A 16,794-nucleotide genomic window follows, 5' to 3' on the forward strand; every position below is an offset into this window, starting at 1 on the left:
GTGTCACCTCTGACATGTGTGTCATAGGTTCACCATCACTGCCCTAGGGGGAAAGAGGAAAGATGAACATGACTAGTCCTTAATTGGTCCCCACAACCCCATCCCGGCACCAAAATGTGTTAGAACATTTAGTTTAAGGCTCATAATTTTAAAAATCTGATGTCATCTGCTAGATGGAGTCTGGACAACTCTTTCCCTGTCTTGCATAATCTGGGGCAAAAGCATCAGATTGAAAGGGTCAAGTTTCAGAATTTGATACAAGTCCATTGGAGGCCTGCAGGAGGCAGGTCCTTAAGAACATGAAATTCTTGGAGGCTTAACCTAATGATTCTGGGCATCCTGTGGCACCAAGAAGAGAGCAGGTTTGAGAGGACCCAGCCAAGAGATTCAGTTCCAGCCCTCCTGCTTTATATAGTTTAGCAGAGAATACAGACAAGTAATCAGGCAGTGACAGAGCCATGTGATAAGAGCTAGCATAGAGTGGTAGGTTGGTACAAGATGCTATAGGTTCACAAAAGGAAGTCTACGCTGGACTTGTGAGAAACATTGACTTACTAGATTATTGGTTTATCACAAAGGAATACAATATTTGCCCTTTTGTGACTGTCTTACTAGTATTTCACTCAGATAATGTCTTCAAGTTTATCCATGTTATAGCATGTGTCAGATCAATATTCAAAAATAAATTGTACAGTTGCAATAAAAAAGATCAAATGGAAATTTAAAATACAGTTTATAATATAAAAAAGATGGAATACTTCAGGATATTTTTGACCAAAAAATATGCAAGTATTTTACATCAAAAACTAGAAAACATTGCTGAGAGAAATTAAAGCAGACTTAAATAAATGAGACATACCAGGCTCATGGTTCTCTCCAAATTGATCTAGAGATTGAAGATGCTGAGCCAGACAAGTTCCATAATGCACTTATAAGGATAAAACTATAGACAGTTTCACATTTATTCAGTATTCACAAATAATTATTTAGCACCCATTAAGTGCCAGGCTTTGGAGACAATGTCATGAACAAAACTAAAATTACACTCACACCATTTCCAATGAGTGTGATTTTTTTCCTCCCCCACCGACCAATTCTCTGACACCAACTGAATATCCTACAGTTCAGCTCAATTCTGACACCACCTACCTGGTAATAGTGTCAGATTATACAGGTAAAGTGCTCAGTCCTACAATTTCCCCCTCCCCCTCCATTTCAGATACTAATTGCAAGTCTAGGTTGTCACCTGTGCTTCTGACCTATAGGTTATAGATTGGAGGTTCCAATGATCCCCTCCTCATGTTCAACTAATTTGATAGAGTGGCTCACAGAATTCAGAGAAACATTGTACTTACTAGATAATCAGTTTATTACAAAGAAATATAATATAGGAACAGCCAAATAGAAGAGCTGCATAAGGGCAAGGTGTAGGGGAAAGGATACAGAGCTTTCATGCCTTCCCTCTCTGGGTTAATCACAGCTCCCCAACCTCCAATACCTTCCTATCTTCACTTTCAGTTTTCTATTTCACTGAGAAAATAGAAGCACTCATAAGAGGAAATCCTAATTCTCTCACCACCAAATCTGTCTGTTTCAACAACTTTCATGTTGCTAAATTCAATGATCAGTTCTTAGTTCTCATCCTAGTTGACCTATCAGTAGCATTGAACACAGCGGATACTCCCTTCTTCTTGGAACATTTTCTTCCCTTGATTTTTCAGATCCTAACTCTCCTACTTTTCCATCTATCTCACGGATTATTCATTCTCAGTCTTCTTTGTTGGGTCCTCTTCATTTCCCTGACCTAAGCTACTGCATTGCTAGAAGAAACCAAATTTGAGTCAGGGTAAATTATTCTCTTAGCATACTGCTGATTTAGATTTTCCAGTATTTAAAAATTCTGATGTCTATATTTTTAAATAAAAATGATATGCACACCTGCTTTTTTTGGTAGAGAGCATGGAGTTAGCATCACTGACCCCGTTTTGAGGGGACTCTACCCATGTCCAGGCAAACAGCCAAATCCTGGGCATTTAACCAAGGGAGGTAACCAATAGGTGACAAGAACTTAGAGGACCAAGCGACTACCTAGGGTCCCCGCCTGACCAGGCACCCTGATACTACCCGGGGGTGAGTACATCCAGTTATACTCGCAGCCAGAGTGATCCCCACACTTTTAAAAATGAGCATGGCTCTCAAGCAGCCCCAGAGATACCAACCCTGGAAATAGCCGAGGTTTTCCGGAAACTAGCTCCACGTGCCTTATGGGAAATGTAGTCTCGGATGGATGGCCTACCCCGCGGGGGAGCCTGGGAACCCTAGATGGGCTGTTACTTCCGCGTACGCACGGCTGGGAGGTAGCCAGCCTTCAGTTATCTTCGCGCCCGCGTAGCGTGAGTGACAGTGGGTGTTGCTCCCGAGTCTCTGGGAGGTCCCTGTAAACTGATGTAGGACTTGGAGCGAGGCGATGCTGGGAGCGGAGAGGTGAGAGGCTGTCGAGCACGACCGTGCAGACTAAGGGAGGGCGGGGAGAATGGCAGGCGCTGGGTTATTGGCTTCCCCAGCCGAAGATAAACTCAGCCATGCGCACACGCGGTCACTGGGTGTTTGTGTGCCTTCCAGTTCTGAGTAGTTCAGAGAGAGCAAGCGCAGGGCTCCGAGCGCCACTCAGTGGGTTCCTAGATCCCGGCTGGGGCAGGGGCAGGGGCAGGGGCAGGGGCAGGGGCAGGGGCAGGGGCAGACGCAGACGCAGACTTAGTTTGCATTCCTGCCTTCGCTGGTAAAGCTCACTGTGTGGGAAGGAGTCTGCATCAAACCACCTTTCTTGGTTACAGGAGCGCCTTTGGCCCTACCAGAGCCTGCAGTAGCAAATGTTAAACCGTGTCAGGGGATCTGGGAAGAAAGCGTTTCTGGAGAAACTGTATTCTCACACATCCGTCACCTGAAGTAACTTATCTTCATTTTACGGCATGAATTAACTAAAGCTGAGAGCGGTGAAGTGACTTGGCTAGACTCCTACAGCTTAGTAAGTGGAAGAGCTGAGATTTAAATCCAGATGAGCCTTCTCCAAATGTCATTCTTTTTTAGAAGATAGCACCCTGCAAAAAAAAAAAAAAACACACAAAGAGTTGGATTTATTCTTCTTTTGAAATATTTGAGCAGTGAATATTGAGTAAATTTTGATTTGTTGGCATTTTTTAAGGGGCACTAGGTGAATCTACAGATCTTCTAGTGAAGATTATGTAAATAAAGCCGTGACTCCCTCTTGCACATTTTAGTCTTTCTAGGGCCCCAGATGTACTGGTTAGAATTGGAAAAAGCCCAGACTGCATTCATAGGAGATGGTGAGTTTCCAGAGGGGGTGGAGGTGAGGAGAGAGAGAGAAACAGAAACAGTTTGGAGTCTAAACTGCTTTAAAAAAAAAAAAAGTTCCTGGGTCTTTGGATTTAGCCTTCTCAATAAAGCCAACCTAACTTGAGATCTCTTACACCAACTTCAGAGTAGACACCAGAGAATCACAAGAAGGAATGACTTCCAGAGACACTGAGCATCAGAGACCAGGTTTTTAGTTAGTCTTTTAACTCGTTTATTATTATTTTCTTAGGATACATTTTAGGGGGGGAGGGGGGGGAAACATGCCACTGGTTCAAAGGTTAAACAACCTGCTCTTAGTTCAGTAGGAATGTATAACATCCATATATCCATAACAGAATTACAAGTAGACATCGGTGCTGATAAAATAGGGGCTTCTCTGACTTGCTAGAAACATTCTCCCAGTAGGTGGCATTCTCGGAGGCTGTAGAGTGGGTGCCTCCATTCTGATAGAGCAGGGTTCTGCATTGCAGTCCTGGTTTTCCTGTCCTTCTATTTACTTCCTAATTTTTACTTTTATAGATCTCTGTGCAAGAGTTGCAGAAGATGATTAACTTCCAGGTAAGAAATTCCTTTATTCGGTCATTTAAATCTCTCAAAAGTCCATATAAAAAGGAAATGTATAGTCAGGGAAAATGTAGATTAGGTCCAAAAGGAAATTTAGAAAATAGGTAAGTTGATATTCAGGTCACAGGGTTTGCACATAGTTGGAATAAATTTGAGTTGTATTTGTGTGCGCAATATTTCTGGCCATCATAGAAAATGGATAACCAACCAGTTAAAGTATTGGCATTGTCTGTGAGGATAAAGCAAAATAGTTCCCCAGGTAAATGAAGTTTTTCCTGGCACAGTTCTTTGAAGAAAGTATCTTCTAATGGGCTTTCATAGAGATAATACTAAAAACATTCATAGCAAGAACCCAATGAAAAACATAACATCAGATTTCCTATGCCATTCTAAGAATGTTCCCTAGAGTAAACAGAGAACACAGTGCCAAGCAGTTCTATATAAACCCTTATAATGTTTATCCAGAAAAATAAGTAAAAGGTACCCTTGTACCTTTTTCAGGGTTTCCAGCTATTCTTGATCATTTTCTCTTTCTTGTGCATTTTAAAATCAGATTGTCAAAGTCCCTAAAGGAGTGTGTATTAAGTATTTTTGTTGTGATTGCATTACACTTTTAGATTACTTTGGAGAGAATGACTTTTCAATAACGGGTCCTTCATTTATTTAAATTTTCTTGTAGGTTCTTCATTACAGTTTTATAGTTTTATTATTGTATTTCTTGTACATTTTTTGTAATGTTTATTCTTTTTTAAAACTATATATTTTTTTATTTACTTCAGAGAGGAAGAGAGAGAGAGAGAGAGAGAGAGAGAGAGAGAGAGAGAGAGAGAAATAACAATGATGAGAGAGAATCATTGATCCGATGCCTCCTGCACACCCCACACTGGGGATCGAGCCCTCAACCTGGGCATGTTCCCTGATTGAGAATCAAACTGTTACCTCCTGGTTCATAGGTTGATGTTCAACCACTGAGCTATGCCACCGGGCTGTAATGTTTATTCTTACACTTGAGGCCTGGTGCACAAATTCGTGCACGGGTGGGGTCTGGCTGACCTGCCCTGATTGGGGTGGGCCAACTGGGGGCTGAGCTGGCTGGGGAGAGGGGCTGTGGGAGGTCAGCCAGTTGGCCCCGCCCCCGATCGGTGGGGGGTGATTGGGGGCTGGGCTGGCTGAGGGGAGAGGCCATAGAAGATTGGCCAGCCGCAGTGCATGTCATAGCAACTGGTCATTCCGTTCATTCTGGTCACTTGGCTTTTATATATATACACTAGAAGCCCATTGCACGAAGATTCGCGCAATAGGCCTTCCTTCCCCTGGCTGCTGGCACCGGTTTTCCTCCGGCACCCGGGATCCAGGACTTTGGTCGGCCGCAGCGAAGAAGCCAAGCCTCTTCAGTCTTCAGTCTTCAGTCTTCACTCCGGCTGGAGCCTTCAGTCTTCGCTCCGTGCCTGCGTATGCAAATTAACTGCCATCTTTGTTGGGTTAATTTGCATGGTTGCTCTGATTGGCTGATGGATGTAGCAGAGTGACACCAGATAGGAGATATATATATATATATATATATATATATATATGTATATATATATATATATATATATATATCTACACTAATAAAAGAGAAACATGGTAATGGTAATTGGCGTACGACCACTACCCTTCCCATTGGCTAATCAGGGTGATATGCAAATTAACTGCCAGCCAAGTTGGTGGCCGGCAGCCAGGCAGCTTGAAACGAACATGAGGCTTGCTTGCTTCAGTGACGGAGGAAACCAACGTTCCCCGCCTGCCTTGCCGGCCTCTGAGCCTGCAGTTTGAAACATTGTTACAAATATAGAAGCTAAACAAAACCCTAGAAACCTGCTTTCAGCGAGCTGGGATCTCAGAGCTGGAGTTATACATTGTTTCGATTATAGGACACAAACAAACCAGATACCTGCTTTCAGCAGCAGAGGCCTCAGAGCTGGAGCCAGAGCTAAAGTTGGCCCAGAATAAAAAAGAAAAAGAAAAAAAGGAGCAGTTTGGAGCTTCAGCCCTCAGCCCGTCACCCAGACTGGCCAGGCACCCCAGTGGGGACACCTACCCTGAAGGGTGTGTGACCAGCTGCAAACAGCCATCATCCCCTCAACCAGGCTGGCCAGGCACCCCAGTGGGGACCCCCACCCTGATCCAGGACAGCCTTCAGGGCAAACCAGCCGACCCCCACATGTGCACCAGGCCTCTATCCTATATAGTAAAAGAGTAATATGCCTCCCAGCACTGGGATCAGCGGAGCCGCGAGGCCTCCCGGCACCGGGATCAGTGTGACAGGGGGCAGTGCCCAAACCCCCTGATCGCCCTGCGGCTCTGTGTGTGACGGGCGGGCCCACAACCTCCCTATTGGCCCTGCTCTGTTTGTGACAGGGGAAGGCGCCCCAACCCCCTGATCAGCCCTGCTCTGTGCCTGATAGGGGGGAGCTCCCCAAACCCCTGATCGCCCTGCGGCTCTCTGTGTGACAGGGTGCGGCGCCCCAACCCCCTGATCGGCCCTGCTCTGTGTGTGACAGGGTGCGGCACCCCAACCCCCCTGCCCCATGGGCCCTGCTCTGTGTGTGACGGGGTAGAGCCATAACCTCCCCATCGGCCCTGCCCTGAGTGTGATAGTGGCGGCACCCCAACCCCATGATGGGCCCTGCTCTGTGGGTGATAGAGGGTGGTGTCCCAACTCCCCTATCGGCCCTACTCTGTGAGTGACAGGGGGCTCCCCAACCCCCTGATCGGCCCTGCTCTGTGCGTGACAGGGGGAGCTCCCCAACCCCCTGATCGACCCTGCTCTGCGTGACAGGGGCCAGCGCCCCAACCCCCTGATTGGCCCTGCTCTGTGTGTGGCGGGGTGGCGCCGCAACCTCCCCATCGACCTTGCCTTGAGTGTGACGGGGCGGTGCCCCAACACCCCAATCAGCCCTAACCTGAGCGTGACTGAGGTTGGCATCGCAACCTCCCAATCCGCCCTGCTCTGTGCATGACAAGGGGAGGCGCCCCAACTCCCCAATCGGCCCTGCTCTGAGCCTGACCAGGGGCTTCACCTAGGGATTGGGCCTGTCCTCTGCCACCCGGGAGCAGGCCTAAACCAGCAGGTCATTATCTCCCGAGGGGTCCCAGACTGAGAGAGGGCACAGGCCGGCTGAGGGACCCCCACTCCCCTCCGAGTGTGCAAATTTTTGTGCACCGGGCCTCTAGTATATATATAAAAATAAATAAATAAGTGTGGCTATTAAGACTAGTATAGGTATTTTCCATCATATTTTCTTATTGGCTATTCTGTTATATAGGAAAGTATGGATTAATCTGTTTAACTTTATAGTCATGCATCACTTATGACTGAGAAATGTGCCATTAGGCAATTTTGTCATTGTGTGAACATGATATAGTGTACTTAAATCTACACAGATAGGCTAGTTACTTACTTTTTCTATGGATTCACCTATTCTGAACATTTTATACAAATGGAATCATACAATATGTGATCATCTGTAACTAACTTCTTTCACCCCGCACATTATTTTCTTCTATTTTATAGGTAGCTTTTTATTGCACATGATGCTGTATTGTTTATGAATCCATTAATTTATGAATATCCATATTGATTTCACTTTTTGGCTATTAATAATTCTGCTTGAACAGTTGTGCACAGGTTTTTGTGTGGGCATGTATTTTTAATTCTCTTGGGTATATGCCTATGAGGAATTGTTGGATCATATGGTAACTCTATGGTTAACTTTTGCGGAACTGCCAAGCTGCTTTCCTTAGTGGCTGCACAATTTTACAATCCCACCAGCAATGTATGAGAGTTCCAGTTTCTTCACATCCTTGCTAACACCTGTCATTGTCTGTCTTTAATTTTAGCCATTCTAGTGGATGTGAAGTGATACTCATTGTGGTTTTGATTTGCATTTTACTAATGACTAATGATGTTGAGCATCTTTTCATGTGCTTATGGATTATATATGTCTTTGTAGAAATGTTCAAATCCTTTGCCTATTTTTAAATTGGGTTATCTCTTTATTGTTGCGTTATAAGAGTTCGTTTTATATTCTAGATATAAATCTCTCATTAGATATATGGTTTGGAAATATTTCCTCTCATTCTGTGTTGTCTTTTCATTTTCTTGATGGTGTCCTTTTAAAATTTTGATGAATTACAACTTATCTATTTGTTCTTCTGTCACTTGCACTTTTTCTGTCATATTTAAGAAACCACTGGCTAATCCAAGTTCATGAAGATTTACTCCTATCTTTTCTTCTAAGAATTTTAGTTTTAGCTCTTACATTTAAGTCTCACCCATTTTAGTTTATTTTGTATATGATGTGAGGTGTGTGTGGAAGAGTTATCCAACTTCATTCTTTTGCCTGTGTATATCCAGTTGTCCCAACAACATCTGTTAAAAAGACTATACTTGTCTTCATTGAATTGTCCTGGCAGTAGTTGAATATTTTAAGTATGATTTTTGTTTTTATCACAGCCTATTTCTGAATCAAACATGCAGTAGTTATCATATATAACTTTCTGGAAACTCAACAGTGAACATGATATGACGATAAGAAGCTGACATGATTCTCTTGGAAGTCCCAAGTGATTCACACTTTAGTTTGAAGATCAATGTGCTATTACAGGGATCAGTGACATTCCAGGATGTGGCTGTGGACTTCACCTCGGAGGAGTGGCAGCTGCTTGACTGTGATCAGAGGACCTTATATTGGGATGTGATGTTGGAGAACTTTAGAAACCTCATCTCAGTGGGTAAGGACAGTGGGTGGTAACTTCTCATCGTAACTCAGAATGCGTGAATAGTGCCCTTCCTGAAGACTTGTGAAAGCTGTGAACATTCTGAAGCTTTAGTAGGTTTGGCCCTGAGTTTTAGTGGTCAAAGATTTGTCATCCTCTTTGGGGGTCAGATAGTGTGTTTATGCTTCTACCTCCCAAATGGAGGGGGAGAGTCTTTCTGTTCTAAAGACTGTTTGTCATCCTTTACAGGCCCTGAGACTCAAGGAGGCAGACCTGAGTTGTGAGGTAGTTGTTTGTCCCTAGCACCTTGTTCCCAGTTCTGTGTTGTTTCCCATGAACAGGGGGTGCAGTTACCAAAACAAAAGTGATCTTCAAGATGGAGCAAGGACAAGAGCTGCAGGTGGTGGAGAGAGAGAATCCACATTGGAGCCACCCAGGTGAGTGAGAGAAAACCAGGTAGGTGGGAGTCTTTGGAATTGCTCAGTGAGGGGCAGGCACCTTTGAAACACTTTTCAGGAAGCATCTCTTAGAAGCCACACACGTTTGGAAGTGACTGGATCATCAGGTCCCCAAATGACACTTTCACTCTCCCCACATAGCTGCTCTTTCTCTTTTCTCAGCTCTTGTACGAAGGACGGCCCTCTCCTCTCTACTCTAGCTTCTCACACTGCCTGCTTCTAGATCCTTGCTTTGGTCTCTTAATTCCTAAAATTGTCATTCTCCTTCCCTCCCCAACATGATCACAGATCTTTTCCATACATGTAATTCTTAGAGCAAGCATGTCAAACTCAAAGACTAACACAGGCCAAATAAACAAGGTTTAAGTTTATGTAGGCTGCAAAAAAAACAAAACTTCAATTTTCATAGAAACGTAGGTTATTTCGATAGAGACATGCTGAATACAAAGGGCTGAAATAAATGAGTAATCGTTAACATAAAATTATAGAACGTTCTAATAAAAATTAATATTTTTTTCTTGAACATTAACTTACCAGACACTGAATAACTGCACAAATTAATAAGCATAATGGAAGTACCTATTTTTCTTGTTACCTGAAAGCAAAATATTTCCTGTTGCACACACTAAACAAGTCAGTACAAGACTAATGACATGGCAATCTGCTGCTAAAATATATGCTGCTAGTATTAGTGGAGAGAAATGGTGTGCATGTGCATAAGGTGCGTAAGGGAAATGAATGCACCATGATTATAGTAATCAGTCATTAGTGAATGTTGTAGTTTGTTATCAATAATTATGTATAACAGGATATTGTAAAAATTAAGTTACATAATTTTTATTAAAATGCTTCTTACATACCGTTATATTGGCTGGGCCACAAAAATATTCGTATGGGCCGCGAGTTTGACATGCTTATCTTAGAGGGTAGTCAGATTGTGTGGATTTTTGAAGTCTTATTCCACCAATCACTGTCTAGCCTAATTACTCTGTAGCACAATTTTATTTATAAGATAGGTATAATATTAATCCTTAAAAGCCCTATGGCTTCTAAGGCATGTTTTCTTATGATAACACCCTGAAGAGAAAGACCTATATCAGTTTTTCCTTCTTTATCATTGTTGAGCACATAATGGGTATTTAGTGAACATTTAATTAATTCATTGTTGTAAAGTCAGGCATTGTGGAGATATTTCTTATTCTTTCTTTCAAGAAAGCTTTTTGTTATTTCCTGAGAAACATTCAAAGAAAGAAAGAAAGAAAGAAAAAAACCTATTACCTTTTTCCAGGTATGTAAATTGTAGTTGAAAAGGCAAAACATAGCCATGTAAAATATAAGTTGAGTGTGGAACATTTGTTCAATGCATGATAACATTGCGGTTTTGTTCTAGTTAATTGTCAAAATGCATGATTTAGGAAGCAGCAGTGACTATCTTAGACATTCAGAGAAATGGAGCTTAAAAGTTTAAAGTATGCAAGGATTGGAGGAGTCTCTTTTTGAGGTCATGGAACAATGGCTCCTCCCTAAAAATATCTAAGTACTAGATAGGTTGAGAGTGGATGAAGTAGGGCAAAAGATTGTAGTTATGTAGAGTCTAGAATCCTTGAAACAGCCCTGTCAGTGTGGTTCAGCCGTTGAGTGTCGATCCATGAACCAAGAGGTTGCTGGTTCGATTCCCGGTCAGGGCACATGTCTGAGTTGTGGGCTCGATGCCCAGAAAGGGGCATACAGGAGGCAACCCACTGATATTTTTCTCATCATCAATGTTCCTATCTCTCTACCCTCTCCCTTCTCTCTCAGATCAATAAAAACATTTTTTAAAAAGTAGAATCCTTGGAACAGAAAGTCTTTGTTGAGGACTAGAAGAATACATGCTTAGATACCATGAGTGAACTCATTATATCGCATAGTTTGTTCATCAGGCTAATTACCCTGGAATTTTCAGTTGTTTATTATTGATTGAGGTAACACAGGATGCTGCTTCCCATTGCTTGAAGAGAGAGAAGATGGAAATCCAATACCCATACTTAGAACCACTCTATAAAGGCATGTGTATTAATATTGATAGCTTACTACTCAGTCTAGCTCCATAGAGAAAGATAAGGCATGGAGCAAGAGGCTAAGGGTTTTGTGCTAAAACTCCACATGGAAGGAATCTCAGAAACGGAATTATAACCCCCTCTTTATGGTTTTATCTTTTTTTTTCTTCTTTTATAAAATGGAGCAATGGATTTGGGATTTATGGGGTGACTTCAGGACCAAGGCGGCTTTCTGGGGATTAGTTTGTTAGGCAGATTGAAATAGGATGTAAAAACAGTTCTTGTCAAATACAAATAAAAAACTATACAAATGACATAGTTTTCATATATAGAAATCTAGCCAGAATAAAAATGATAGCATGCAGACAGAATCTATGCTTGGGCTAAAGATAACTTGCCCTTGAATGACCCGTTTGGATATTTGTGTTCCTGTGCTTACAAGTAAGTATATGGGGGAATGAATCCCAGCTATAGTTAAGTTGGAACCCTGTCTACAGATATCTCTCAGTTCTAGTTTGGATGGGATTAGAGTACTAGAGATATAAGAATATTCCTGAAGGAAAGTAACATTGTGCCAGGTGATTAAGAGGAAAAGGAGATGTGAATGAGGGAAATACGGAGCTATGCTAATATGGTAATCTAGAAATTAGGTAGTGAAGACTGTGATTCTGATCAGCCTCCTTCAAATCTAGTTTTTCCTCTGATATTTTTTCCTTTAACTCACTTGTCTCTTGGACCCCTTTCCATTAATCCGATCTCCACAATGGCTCTCTTCATTCTGTGAGCTAACAAGGCACCCTTGTTGAGCAACCTTTGACTTCCTTTGTATCCTACTCACTGAACCTTATGCCTATTTTACTGTTTTCCCACAAGTCACAAGTTAAGCCATCTGTTCTCATTACTGTCATTCATCTGCTCCCATTTCCTTTTTAGAGTATTCTTAAAGCTCAGGAGCAAGGCAAATGGAGGATTTGTTTCAAAATGAGAGATTAGGTTTGAAGTCATATAAGTTTCTTTCTATAACTATTGATAGAAAAAATTAACCAGTAATGTTTCATTGTACTCCTTTTTAGAAGCTGACTGCCCATTTATTGATGAATCAGAGAAGCACCAGGAAAGTGAAGACAATTTTTTGAATTCAGTTTTGTTCACATTCAGTAAAATTCTGACTATGGAGAGACTCCATAGTTATAATATGAGCACAGATCATGTTGGAAAAAATCATATAAATGCAAGAAAAATATCATATAAAGGCAAATCACGTGGGAAGAGTTTGCAACCTACTTTAGACTTACTTAGTTATAATAGACGTTATAATGGAGAAAACCCTTATGAATGCAAGGACTGTGGGAAAGTCTTCAAAAAGAAGTTTCATTTAATTAGACATGAAAAAAATCATACAAGAAAAAAACCCTTTGAATGCAGTGACTGTGGGAAAGCCTATAGCAGGAAAGCACACCTTGCAACTCACCAGAAAATTCATAATGGAGAGAGACCCTTTGTATGCATTGATTGTGGGAAAGCTTTTATGCATAAAACACAGCTTATGGTCCACCAGAGACTTCACACTGGAGAGAAACCTTATGAATGCAGTCAGTGTGGGAAATCATTCACGTGGAACTCCTCCTTTACTCAACATGTGAAATCTCATACACTGGAGAACTCATTTAAATGTAAGGAATGTGGGAAAACCTTTAGGTATAGTTCATCCCTTTATAAACACTCTAGATTTCACACAGGAGAGAAACCCTACCATTGTATTGTATGCGGCAAAGCCTTTGGCAACACATCTGTGCTTGTTACGCATCAAAGAATTCACACAGGAGAAAAACCTTATGGATGTATTGAATGTGGCAAAGCCTTCATCAAGAAGTCTCATCTCCTTAGACATCAGATAACTCACACAGGAGAAAAGCCCTATGAATGTAACAAATGTGGGAAAACATTTTCCCAGAAGTCAAACCTTATTGTGCATCAAAAAATTCATATGTAATATTTACCTTATAAATATGAGAAAGTCTTAGATATCAAATGTCTTTATTAAATACAGATTTCATGGTGAGGAGAAATCTAAGAATTAGAATGAATTTGGAAAGAGTAGATTTCCATAAAAAGATAATCCCAATCATGTTCTGGAAGTGATGATAAACTATTTACAGAAAAGATCACAGAAATCATTAAACCATAAGTAATAGAGCGTAGAGCATCGAAAGTAAGCATAAATTAAATAATCAAGGAATCAGTGAAGACTACATTTACTATCCCTGATTGTTTTATTTTTATAACAAATTATACATTTATGTATGTGTGAGTATAAAATATGTTTATACATAATATTAAATTATATCTATTGCATTTCTGCAGTAAGTATCACCATTTTTTCTTCCAATCCTAACAATAACATGCAAGGGGAAAAATGTGTTTAATATTAAGTATGAATTTCAGTAATATTTATATCCATTTGCTGGCACTTTTAATGGGCACAGCAGTGTTACTGAATCCCAGAGTCTCCTCTTTAATTATAAAACTTGTTATAGAGACGTTTTCCTATGTATGTAAACACGAAAACAAAATTTAACAAGATACCAATTGAGGGGGGGGAAAAGCAGTTGTATTCTGTATTACAATAAGCATTCCATTGAGGAAAATAAGTATTTAAATAAGTATGTAAATAAAACATTTGCACACTAACATTCCTGTTCTTTTTCACTGATGTGTTTACATAAGGTAAGCATAGCTCAAGTAGTTTCTAACTGGAGTGTCATCTATATTTGATTTTAGTAAAGTAGGGTGTCATAATATCTTGTAACTCAAGAAATTGACACAGGTTTATCTCCTAGGAGTGCCTGGACTTTTCTATATGACAACATAGGCAGCATTAATCAAGTTGAAAAGAGCAAGTTTTTCTGCACAGCAACTTTGCTTTGGAATGTGACATTTAAAAATATATTTTATTGATTTCAGAGAGGAAGGAAGAGGGAGAGAGAGAGAGAAATATCAATGAGGAGATAGAGTCATTGATTGACTGCCTCCTGCATGCCCCCTACTAGGGATCAAGCCTGCAGTGTAGGCGTGTGCCCTTGACCAGAATTGAACCTGGGACTTTTCGGTCCATAGGCCTGAGCCAAACCAGCTAGGGCTGCAATGTGACATTTTTGTAAGTTCCACATATTCCCTTAAAAGAATGAAACATCCATCATTTAGGCTAAAGGTTTTATTGTCCATAATATTCCTTGGTAATGTCAAGGAATATTATGCCTTTTCTTGAGTGGTGCTAAAACAACGAACCTAAATTCAGAAATCGAGCCTCTTCCTCACAGGCTTAAGCTCATTTACAACTATGTTGCATTATTTCTTCATTAGCCATTTTTTTGAAGAGTAATGTTGAATAATGGTTATAGATGAGATAGTGCTTTTTTGAACAAGCGCAATAGAACTTACAAATCTAAATTAAATCTTGTCTGTTGACAAATTTTAAAATTTATTTTTATTGAATTTATTGGGGTGATGTTGGTTAACAAAATCATGTAGGTTTCAGGTGTACAATTCTATAATACAACATCTGTATATTGTATTGTGTGTTCACGACCCCAAGCCAAGTCTCCTTCCATCACCATATATCACTCCTTTACCCTCCTAACTCTCCCCAACCCCAGGCCCATCTGATAATCACCAGGCTTCTGTCTGTGATGTGTGTGTGTGTGTGTGTGTGTGTGTGTGTGTGTGTTGCTTAATCCCTCACCTTTCTCTCCCAGCCCCCCAGTCTCTCCCCCTCTGATAGCTGTCAGTCTGTGAGTCTGTTTCTTTTGTTTGTTTCTTTTGTTCATTAGATTCCACATATGAGTGAAATCAAATGGTACTTGTCTTTGTCTGACTGGCTTATCTCACTTAGTGCTCTCCAGGTAGATCTGTGCTGTTGCAAAGGGTAAGAAAGATTTCCTTTTTTCCACAGCTGAGTAGTAGTCTATTGCTTAAATGTAACACAGCCTTATTTTATTTTATTTTTGTTACTGTAAATAATGCTGCAATGAACATAGGGGGGCATATATTCTTGAGAATTAGTGTTTCAGGTTTCTTCAGGTATATTTCCAGAAGCAGAATCGCTGAGTCATAAGGCAGTTCCATTTTTAACTTTTTGAGGTAACTCCATACTGCTTTCCACAGTGGCTATAGCCACCAACCATTCTCACCTGTTATCCACATCCTCACCAACATTGTTGCTTTTTGTTTTATTGATCATAGCCATTCTGACATGTGTGAGGTGATATCTCATTGTGGTTTTAATTAGCATTTCTCTGATGATTAGTGACATTGAGCATCTTTTCATGTCTATTGGCCATCTGTGTGTCCTCTTTGGAGAAGTGTTTATTGTAGATGAGCTTTGCCCATTTCTTGTTTTTGTTTTTTTGGTGTTGAGTTTTATAAGTTCTTTATAAATTTTGGATATAACCCCTTCTTAGATGTATCACTGGGGAATATGTTCTCCTATACTGTGGGTTCCCTTTTCATTTTGCTGATGGTTTCCTTTGCTGTGCAAACACTTTTAGTTTGATGCAGTCCCATTTGTTTATTTTTAAAATCTTTGGTTTCCATTGCCTGAAGCAATATATCAGGAAAAAATATTGCTATGACAAAGGCCAGAGATTTTACTGCCCATGTTTTCTTCTAGGATTTTTATGGTTTCAAGTTTTAACATTTAAGTCTAATCCATTTTTTAGTTTATTCTTGTGTATAGTGTAAGAAGGTGGTCTAGTTTCATTTTTTTTTTTTTGCACGTATCTGTCTAATTTTCCCAACACCATTCGTTGAATAGGCTATCTTTACCCTATTGTATGGGTTTGCCTCCTTTGTCAAATATTAATTGACCATAAAGGTGTTGATTTATTTCTGGGCTGTCTATTCTATTCCATTGACCTATATGTGTTTTTATGCCAGTACTATGCTGTTTTGTTTTTGTTTTTGTTTTTTATCTTTTGCATATTTGTTTACTAAAAACAAAGCACATTACTAGATGCAGGTTAAAAAGTAAGGTTACATTTATTTTGCATTGTAGAAACACTGGAAATGAATTAGCCAATAAATCCAATCCCATGGCTCCATGCAAGGAAAAAGTAAACACATCACCACTTTCTCTGGAAAAGTTAAACAACCATGATTTACCATACACCCTAAAAGTAATTGCCTGCTGATATGTCAATCATTTGAACCACTGTCAAAAATGAAAAGTAAAATATACAAATCACATTTTATAATTAATAAAGGAAAATAATCTACTTAAGCTTCCTAAAATGTAGAACATCACACTTTCAAGTTTCACAGTGATTAATTTAACACCATTTTATTGTTAAAACTGTCACTTTAAATATACATTCAAAGTGCTTCAAATGCAGCATACTAGTTAAAATTCCTGGAAGGTTCTAGAACTGGCAGCTAATTTAATAAGGTTATTCACTCACAAAGTGCTTAAGAAAGAGCACACTGCCTTAAAAAGAAATCTCACAGGACAAAGAAGATTCTAGTCTGACTTCAAAATTTCCTGTACATAGAGTGCTCAATCAAGTTCAGAACTGGTCAAGGCCACTCTGAACACAGGAATC

The sequence above is a fragment of the Myotis nattereri genome (assembly GCF_964212035.1).
Source record: "Myotis nattereri genome assembly, chromosome: 3".
Taxonomy (NCBI): Eukaryota; Metazoa; Chordata; class Mammalia; order Chiroptera; family Vespertilionidae; genus Myotis; species Myotis nattereri.